At 38.6% G+C, this 10,583-nt stretch overlaps 1 non-coding gene across 1 annotated transcript; it reads left to right on the plus strand.

Annotated features, from left to right (window-relative positions):
• The first annotated feature begins 1,837 nt into the window (after window positions 1-1,837).
• Window positions 1,838-1,943, plus strand: LOC145641334 (small nucleolar RNA R71). Its single transcript, XR_014115372.1, has one exon. It is a non-coding gene; the product is annotated as a small nucleolar RNA R71 (small nucleolar RNA).
• The last annotated feature ends 8,640 nt before the right edge of the window (window positions 1,944-10,583 follow it).

Genomic DNA, 10,583 nt, shown 5'->3' on the forward strand with positions numbered 1-10,583 from the left:
AAATTTGGTAGGAAGTTTGTTGGAAATAATTGCACTACAATTGGTGGTCAAACTCACCGTCTCACACTCCCTTCTCCCACTCAAAAGATCTTTCAAAAATTTGTAATAGTGGGGCATATGCTTCATAGCATCAACAAAAGGGACGAAAATACGTAAATTCTTAATGACTTCCAAAAACTTCTCAAATTGGGCATCAAGTTTAGCTCATACAAATCGTTGTGGAAAGGGTAGCTTCTCCTCTCTAGATTGGCGATTTAGGGGCAAGGAGGTGGCTTCTTTTTCCTTTGGCACCTCAACAATTTTTTCCTTTTCAACACTCAATGGATTATTCGTTTTTTCACCCTCATTCTCTAACTCCACCTCCTGTTGGGGTTCTTCCTCAACTAAAGGGTCACTCCCTACTACCTTCCCACTCCTAGTTGTCACGACATACAAAGGTTTAGGGTTGACTCCTTGACTTGGAATATAAGAAGAAGAAGAAGAAGAAGAAGAAGAAGAAGAAGAAGAAGAAGAAGAAGAAGAAGAAGAAGAAGAAGAAGAAGAAGAAGAAGAAGAAGAAGAAGAAGAAGAAGAAGAAGAAGAAGAAGAAGAAGAAGAAGAAGAAGAAGAAGAAGAAGAAGAAGAAGAAGAAGAAGAAGAAGAAGAAGAAGAAGAAGAAGAAGAAGAAGAAGAAGAAGAAGAAGAAGAAGAAGATGAAGAAGAAGAAGAAGAAGAAGAAGAAGAAGAAGAAGAAGAAGAAGAAGAAGAAGAAGAAGAAGAAGAAGAAGAAGAAGAAGAAGAAGGATATGAATTAGATGCAAGTTGAGCAATTTGGGTCTCAAGCATTTTCATGTGAGCATTGGTGCATTTTTGGGCCTTTTCATGTTTCTTTTGATCCTCCTCACGCATTTTCAAAAGAGCATCTAATTTAGCCATCACGGGATCATTTGTAGAGGCTTTAAGTTGAAGAGATTGTTGAGGTGGAGGAAGTTGGGGTTGATGGAAACCCGGAGGCCTATTAGTTTGGGCATAGTTAGAAACATATTGACCCCTATTGCCTCCGGTGCCTTGGTTAGGAACATTGCTTTGTTGATTATTTCCCATGTTACCTTGATCACCAAAATTTTAATTTTGATGGTCATGGTATCGGGAATTAGGTTGTTGGTTTTGATTACCATACCTCCTTTAGTTAGAGTAGCCTCTTCCATAGAAATTGGAAGGGCCTCCCCTACCATGGTATTGGTTATCATAACCACCACCACCATTTTGGTTCCAACCACGGTTTCCACCTTGATTCCAATTCCCCATTTGATTGGAGTTTGGCCTCAAGTTCCCTACATTTCCCATTCTAGGAGCAAAATTCATAGCATTGACATTTTCCATATTATCATCATCTTCATGGGAAAGGGGTTGAACTTCACAAGCATATACACAATGGGAGGTATCATGATCATAGGTTTCACAATTAGAACAAAAGATGCATCCTTGGGGCATTGTATTGTAAGAAGAGGAGGAGGAAGTATCCATACCATTGCCTCCCTTGGTTGAAGCGGAGGTATTACCATGAGGGTTGGACCTTTCTTTCATCAATTTATCCATTTGCTTGGTCATTTTGGAGATTTGGGTAGAGAGGTTGTTGATTGCGTTGGCTTGCTCCAATGCATAAACACCCTTTCTAGAAGTAGCATCCCTGTATCCTTCATACCAATCATCATATTGTTTTGCGGCCTCCTCTATAATACACTCCACTTCATGCTCTCCTTTGTTCATGATTGGACTGCCGGCCGCGACGTCTAGGCTTGTTCTTCCTTGAGGTGTGAGACCTCCATAGAAAGTAGGAATGAGTTGATACTTGGGTATCCCATGGTGTGGGCATTGACGTTGAAGCTCTTTATATCGTTCCTATGCCGCACTTAGAGACTCACCACTATTTTGGTGAAAACCTTGAATCAAAGACCGAGCCTTGGCGGTCTTCCTATGGTTATAAAACCTCCTCAAGAAAGTCGTAGTAACTTGGTCCTATGTTGTGAGAGAATTAGGGGGCACCTCCTTCTCTAACCATTCTAGACCTCTCCCAATTAGTGAAAATGGAAACATCTTGAGGCGGATATATTCTTGAGTTACTCCATTGACCTTTACCGTGTCACAATATTTCTCAAACTCTTTTAAGTGTTCATGAGGACTCTCAAACTTTCCACCCAAGAATTGTTTCCTCTCAATAAAAGCAATCAAATTAGGATTGATCTCGAAATTGTTGGCTTGAGTAGTAGGAGTTAGGATCCCACTTTGTGCTCTAAAGGCTTCAGGAGCCCCAAGACGACTCAAAGGCATATTCTCTCCCATTTTATGACCTTCTTCACTCTAGAACTTATAGGTTGAGAAAGGGTTGATTTTCGGACTCGATGATGAGTTAGGGCTATCTAATTCTTCACTTGCGGGTGAAGAGGATGGAGTATGTTCTAGTTCTCTTACTTCTCTCGTCGGGGTGTGAGAATTTCTACTCCTTGCTCTTGCTTCTCTTCGAAGTAGGGACAAAGACCTCTCTAGATCTAGATCGATGGGAATCAAAGATCTTGAGCAGGTTCGTCCTCTGTTCATACAAAAAAGCTAAGAAGAACGTAAGCACTGACAAGTAACAAAAGGAGCAAACACTAACAAATAAAAGATGAGATAGTCTCAAACAAGCAATGAAATAGCAATGGAAGCCGTCTCCTCGGCAACGGCTCCAATTTGATAGAGGAATAATTGCGTCGTTAGACAACTACACTTAAATCAAATAAAATTTTTAACACTCGACTTATCCTAATACAAGTATATGGTAAGAAGAGGGGTCAAACCACAGGAAGAAGCACATAAACACCGCATTCATCACTAGACTTTAAGCTATCTTGGGACAAAGGATAGGAATGACTAAGAGATTAAACTAAAGATAAAACGAGTTAAATTCAATATAACTAAACACCAAGGGAGATGGGTAGATGTAGATGTCGCTTGATCATGCATTAACATAAAAGCAAATCAATAGTGAACTAAACATACATGAATATCGATTAAGATTCAATCTAACCGCCTTCCGGGGTTAATCGGGTTCTCCTAACATAGCCTCTATGTTTCCACACTAGAACCATATATTGGGAGGTGCAATCAAAGAACAGTCGATAGTAATGAATCCTAACTAAGTCAACTTCCGTTTCCTGTTAGCAAAGATTCACCTTTAATCAACTAACAATGTGCACTTGCAAGAAGATCAAAGAATATCAAGCATGCAAAGATTTTAATCACAATTAACTTAATCCCAATATTATAAGCATGAACAATTAGCAACTACACCATCCCCACACCCTTGGCTAAGAGACTACTCACAAACCATGTTGAGGACAATATCAATCATTAAATCAATACGCATCAACATGATTAATAAGCAAAGAAGGAAAATCAAAGTAAACAAGCAAAATTAAATGCAAAAGTAAAGAGAAAAAGTAAGAGATTGCTCATTAATTGAAGTTGAAGATCTACAAAAGAATTAAAAAAGCTTCTTCTTCAAAATCCAAGTTCATCAATGAAGAAATCCATACTTTCTCTTTCTACCAAATGAAGACTAATAATGTTTCTCTCTCTAGATTAAGCTAAAAGTGTAGAAAATTAAAACTAAGTTAATCTAAATTACATCAAAATATTCTAAGATGGGACTTATATAGTTCATATAGAGCCAGGTGAAAAAGAAGAGTGGTCCGACCGAACATTTGGAAGGTTAGGCCGGACTATAGGGTAGGTTCAGCCGAACCATGGGAAGGTTCGGCCGGACTACAGGGTAGGTTCGGCCGAACCATGGGTAGGTTCGGTCGAACCTCCTTGATCCTGGTCTGGTCGAACTTCTGTGGTTCGACCACTCCTGCAAAATTGTCGAATTGCTTCTTAACCCTGCATCGACGTTCGGACGAACCACTGAGCAGGTTCAGCCACAGCCTGGTTCGGCCACACCTCCAGGAGGTTCGGCCGAACCTCTTCTGAATCTTACTTCCTTCAGCTTCCCTTGAGCTTAGCTTCCTCCTTTTGAAAATCCCGATGGTTCCTACAAATCATAAGCATGGAAATTAAAGTAAAGAGTAGGAAATAGAGGGAAAAATCTAGGAAAGAAGATGCATAAAGGGAAAGGGAACTAATTACAAAGAAAAGGATGCAAACAAGCCGCAAATGTGAGAAAATGACCATCAAAATGAACCTTAATTGTGGAATAAATGCCACTCATCAGAAATCTCTAACCACAACACTCATAGGGGAAACTAATGAAGTATATGGGTTATGGGATGACGACTTTCAAGAATTATATGTCTCTAAGTATGTCGCTGTCCCACCTCCATCTTGTTTAAAAAATGAGACAAATGGAGTGCTTGATTGGGATCATTTCTTGGGGAAGTCACAAGAGTTATCAATTCTCTCCTTGGATGAACAATATCATCAAGCACAACACTTGGAATATCTTGAAATTGAGGCACGTTTAAAGCCTCTAGAAGAAAGTTAGTTCACGAGTGCTACATCCAAACCAAATGAGATAGATCAACTAACTCGTTCTGGGCAAGTTTATCAAACACCACCGAATGGATATTCGACCACACAAAATAAAACTAAAGGTCAAGTACAAAACCAAATACCACCTCCACTTGAGGTGGAAGATCCATTGGTCAAATAACTTCGCAAATTCAAGGAGAATGTTAGCATTTAGGAACTCCTAAGTACTTATAAAGAACATAAGAATTCTCTTATGAATGCTGTAACGGATTTGTTTGTAAGCATAGACATAACTCCCCAGGATCTCGTTATTTTGCTTACTAGCGAGAAATCCGACAAATCAATCATTTTAACTAATGATGATTTTCAAAAGACGCTACCCACAACAATGTGTTATAATTAACAATGGGGTGCAAAGGATACAGTATCCCTCTTACTTTAATAGACAATGGGTCAGCTAGAAATGTGTTCCCATTGTGAATAACAAAATATATAAGCCTTAATCTTGAAAAAGATTTTCAATGAACAACACAAAGCATAACGGCCTATGGCAACTCGAGGAGATCGGTGTGTGGAACTGTTAAGCTACTAATTACCACAGGCCCAATTCAAAAGATGGTTGAATTCCATGTCATGGACATTAAACCCACATTCAACCTTTAACTTGGACGTCCTTGGATACGCGAGCTTTGTGCAATACCATCCTAACTTCATCAAATGATTAGGTTTAACTATCAAGGACTTCCTATGACTATACATGCTTCTCTTCTCAAAAAAAGCTATAAATGATCAATAAATTCTAGAAATAAACCATGATAATGATGAAAAGGACATGTGGAGATTTGCTGCGGAGCCAATCTGCATAATTAAAATGGAATAAAGCCTTGAAGAACCATTCAAGCTTGATTCATATTCCGCTCAGATAGTAAACAACATCTTGTTTAAGAGTACTTACTTTCCTGGGATGCCTTTGGGAATAGGAATGAATAAACCTCATTAACTTCCTATCCCAAAGAAAATATTCTCTTTTTGCTTGGGATACAAACCAACCAAAGAAGAATTAGAGTCTCGCGATGCTAAAAACAAAGCGCGCAGAGACAAAAATCAAACACATAATTGAATGAAACACATGAGGTTTGACTTTCATTGACTTTCTCCATTATCTCTCCTCTCCTTAGTTCTTTGAGTTTGATGGTTTTACTACACCAAATCTGATCTCCAATGGCTCGAAAGAGAAAGCAAAATATTTCAGCACCTCAATAAGCTACAAAATCGACCTCACATGAACTTTTTGATACAATTTTGAGGAATTTGAGGAACTCTTGGACTACTTTTTCACCTAGTCCGATTAATGAAGTGGATGAGTTGGTTACTCTGGCGCCGGCACTTGTCAATCCGGCGGTGGAACCTATTCTAAGAAGTGATGTTGAGACTGTGGCACTATTTGCTGAGAATTTTGGTAAAGCCACAACTTCATAATCCAATCGAACAGTAACTCAAGCACCTAGGGTTACTGTTTCATTGATTTTTGGAAATTTTGGGGGGTCAACCTGAGCCTACTATTCTTAATACTCAATCTGCACCAATTGAGGAAGATATATTATTCCAAGGAAAGATGAATGCTAAAGGTACTTCACTGACATATGTTACCCCGAAAGTGGAGGATGGCAAACAATTTGCTCAATTACAGGAATTTGAGCTCTCTACAAGTAACTTAAAATTGTTAAATGCTTTAGTTTTCTATGTTGTTGGGTTTTATCCTACTATTTATGTTATTCAACGATACATTGCTCAACAATGGACTGCTGTGCAAGAGCTTGAAGTGTTTTTGGCATGATGATGGGTACTTTATTGTCAATCTATGTTCAGTTGATGATAAAAATATTGTTCTATGTGCTGACCTCACATGTTTTATGGCAGACCTGCAACTATTAAACCTTGGAGTGCTAAATTTGACTTTAATACTGAGATTTTAAGGATTGTCCCTCTTTTGGCCAAATTCCCTAATTTGCCATTGAACTGTTAGCGGGATGAAACTCTTAGCAGGATTGGTAGTCTTTTGGGAGTTCTAATTTGTGCTGATGAGTGTACCACTAGGCATCTTATGGTATCTTTTTCTAAGGTGCTTATTGAGATAGATGTGACAAAGTATCTACCTAAGACTGTTTTTGTCAAAAGCCCTAGCCTTCAAGTAAGCTGCTTGAATTGAAAGTGGTATATGTATGGACCCCTCCTTTTTGTTATACTTGCAACAAGGTGGGGCATGATTGCACTGCTAAACCTGTTCCTGCAAAACAGAACCAGGATACAAAGCCAGCTGCTCCTAAACCTACAACACCAGTTACTAAACAGGTTTGGGTTCCTAAGCCTACACAAATTGTTGCTACTGATTCTGTTCTTGACAAAACTGTTCATGCAGCTATTGCTACACCTACTGCTACACATACTCATCATATTCAGATGATGGGTGGAGAATTATGGGTAGGAAAACTAAAACTCAGGACACTAGAACTCAGGGTACAGCTGCAGTTACTTCTAATGCCTATGTTGCTTTGATGACTGATGAGGTTGAAGGGACTGGAGGGTTCACTATTAATATTATCGGGGGTGATGGTAATCCCCCTCTGGTTTCATGATTATCATCACATAGAACATTAGGGGTCTTAATGACCTCAATAAAGTAGCTGCTGTCAAAAAGCTACTTTCTTAGAATAGTTGTGATGTAATTGGTCTTTTTGAGAATAAAGTCAAGTTGAAGAATGTTGTTAATGTGCAGAGGAAGATTGGTATTGAATGGTCCTGGATCACCAACTTTCTCACTCTCCCAAAGGCAGAATCTGGGTTAGCTAGAAAGATGATAGGGTTACTTTGGATGTGATTTCTATTCATGAGAAATTTATTCATTGTTTACTCAGTACTAAGGATTTGGCTACCCAAATAAGTTGTACCTTTGTATATGGGCTTCATTCTATTCATGATAGGAAAGCTCTATAAGATGGAATTAGGAGTCTATCTACTCCAAGGATTTTCTGGTTATGTGCTGGTGATTTCAATTCTTTTCTTCATTCTGAAGACAGGATTCACGAGAATGTTGTTTTTTATTATGAAACTAGGGATTTCCAGCAATTCATTGATGAAATGGAATTGGATGAGATTAAGAGTAAAGGATTGCCTTTCTCTTGATATAATAAAGCTCATGATGGACCTAGAACTTGTACCAGGATTGATAGAGGTCTAGTTAATCAAGCTTGGATTGTTCAATTTGGGCATGTTGAAGCTGTTTATCTTCCTCCTTCTATTTCTGATCACACTCCTCTTCTCTTTGAGATCTTCTCTTCCTCTCCTGGTAAAGCAAGACCTTTAGATTCTTGAATGGAAAATTGTAAACTAATAATCCCACCTTTAGTCGGTCTTTAAGAAACAATCCCACTTTTTGAAATTACAGAAATAATCCCACCTTTAACATGTATCTTCCACTAACGATCCCTTTGACCTACAACATGTTAAACAGGTTAATTATTTTTTCTTTTTTTTTTTAACCTAAATCTCTTTTGGGGCCACCAGTCCACCACCATGGTCACCCTAACCCCTAATCGCCACTGCCACCCACAAGGCCACCACAGATTATTCCAACCATGCTGTAACCACCCCTAAAACTCAACCTCCACCCCCAAAAACTTGACCTACAGCCCCGAAAAACCTCCACCCAGCCTGAAAACTCAACCCTTAGCCCTAAAAAGTAAACCCCAGCAGCCCCAATTACCTCTAAATTCAATTTTTAGCTTGAAATTAAACCCAGAAGCTGCTCTTTAACCAAGGCTCAATACTCTTATACTGATTATAGAGATTTCTCATATCCGCAACCATCTTTAATCACAAACATATGCAGCAACGACGTAGTCATCGAAGCCGATGAATCGATCTTCAATTCGTAAGACCAGCGAGGACATTACAACCATCGATGTTCATAGCCCATAAACCACAAATTTCTTCGTGGCAAGTTCGGCAGAAGGTGACTAGGTGAAAGAGAATGATCGATTTTGTTCTTGATGTTGATGAGAGCATCGAAAACCATGAGACCATACTCCTTGAGGTTGATCTCATAGTTTTTGAGCTCGGGTTTCGAAGGAGTCGGGGTTCTAGCGGTTGATTTGGAAGGTTTTCATTGATATTGGTGGCGGCGATGGTGAGTTGAGGGCTAGGTTGGGTTCCCGGGGAAAGCAAGGGCGGCAATGGGGAGGGGAAAGCAGTGGCGGGGCTGTGTTGGGGTTGGAGATGGGTTTTTTTTTTTTTTAATTAGTTTTGTTTTTTTTATATATATATATATTATTATTAAAAATTTGAATAAACCTATTAAAATTCGACACGTGTCTTATAACCTAAGAAAACCGATTACCAAAGCTATCCAACCGGTCAGGGATTGTTAATGGAAGATCCATGTTAAAGGTGGGATTGTTTCTGGAATTTCAACACGTAGGATTGTTTCTGGAAGACCGACTAAAGGTGGGATTATTAGTTTACAATTTTCCTTCTTGAATTGTCTTACTTCTCATGATCTTTTATTGGATTCTGTGAAGACTGCTTGGCAAGAGCCCATATCTAGTAATGTCATGAAATGTGTTTAGTCAAAGTTGAAACTTGTTAAAGATCAAATGAAGAAGCTGAATGCTAATCATTTTAGCAACATTGAGGTTAGAATTGATGCTTCTCACAACTCTCTCCTTGAAATTCAAAGCTTGCTTGCTAATGGCCATGATACTGACTTGGTTGTTAAGGAAGCTGATTGTATTCAGAAGATCAAATATTGGGGGAATATTCAAGATTACATTTACAAACAAAAATCTAGAGTTGATATGGTGAAATTGGGTGATTCTAACAGCCATTACTTCTTTGTTGTTATGAAAACCAGGAATAATAGGAATAGGGTTGATTCAATCTTTGATGGAAATCATGTTCTTTTAAAGAAACCTAAAGAGATTGAGCATGAGATTACAGGGTTCTATAAGAATCTAATAGGAGCAAGAGTTGTTTCCTTACCAGTTGTTGATTTGATTACTTTGAGAAAAGGGAGATAACTTTCTAAAGAGACTCAGCAAATGCTCATTGCCCCTATTTCTTTAAATGAGAGTGATATGGATCTTAAAGGTATCAATACCTCAAAAGCACCAAGGATTGATGGGTTTAATTCTTTCTTTTTTCAGAATGCTTGGGATAATGTCAAGCACGATATCTATATTGCTATTCTGAAATTTTTTAAAACTGGTGTAATGTAGAAAGAGTGGAATTGCACAACTGTTACTCTTGTTCCTAAGGTTCATAATCCCTACTATGCCAAGGACTTTAGACCTATTGCTTGTTGTTCTGTTCTGTACAAGATTGTTTCTAAAATCTTGACAATAAGATTAGCTATGGTAATTAAAGAGGTTGTAGATGATGCTTAGGATGGCTTTATTCATCTTGCCGGCAACTGAGCTCATCAAAGGGTATACAAACAAGTTCATAACCCCAAGGTGTATGCTCAAAGTGAACCTGAAAAAGGCTTATGACTCTATTGAATGGATTTTCTTAAAAACAGTCATGGAAGAGTTAGGTTTCCCTAGTATCTTTATTTCTTGGATAATTAGTTGTCTTTCTACAGTCTCATTCTCTATTCTTATTAATGGAGTGTCTGCTCCTCCTTTTCCTGCAAAGAAAGGGCTTAGGCAGAGGGATCCCATTTCTCCTTATGTTCTCTAGAGCTGATGAAATATCTGTTCAGCTTTTGTTCCAGGCATTTTCTAAGTTCTCTGAGGCCTTAGGGTTATCTGCAAATCTGGAGAAGAGTGAAGTTTATTTTGGTGGGGTGAATGAAACTGATCAAACTGTTCTCCTTTAGGTTCTTGGAGTTTCTCCTTGAACAATCCCTTTAAGATATCTTGGAGTGCCTCTTTCATCAAAGAAGCTTACTATTGGCCAGTGCAAACCTCTAGTTGATAGAGTTACTTCTAGAATTACTGGTTGGACTACTAAGCACCTTTCATATGCTGGTAGGCTCTAATTGGTCAAGAGTGTTCTTTTTGGTGTTCAAACTTACTAGTCTCAGATTTTTGTGTTGC

Source organism: Chenopodium album, chromosome 7, assembly GCF_948465745.1.
Source record: "Chenopodium album chromosome 7, dcCheAlbu1.1, whole genome shotgun sequence".
NCBI lineage: Eukaryota > Viridiplantae > Streptophyta > Magnoliopsida > Caryophyllales > Amaranthaceae > Chenopodium > Chenopodium album.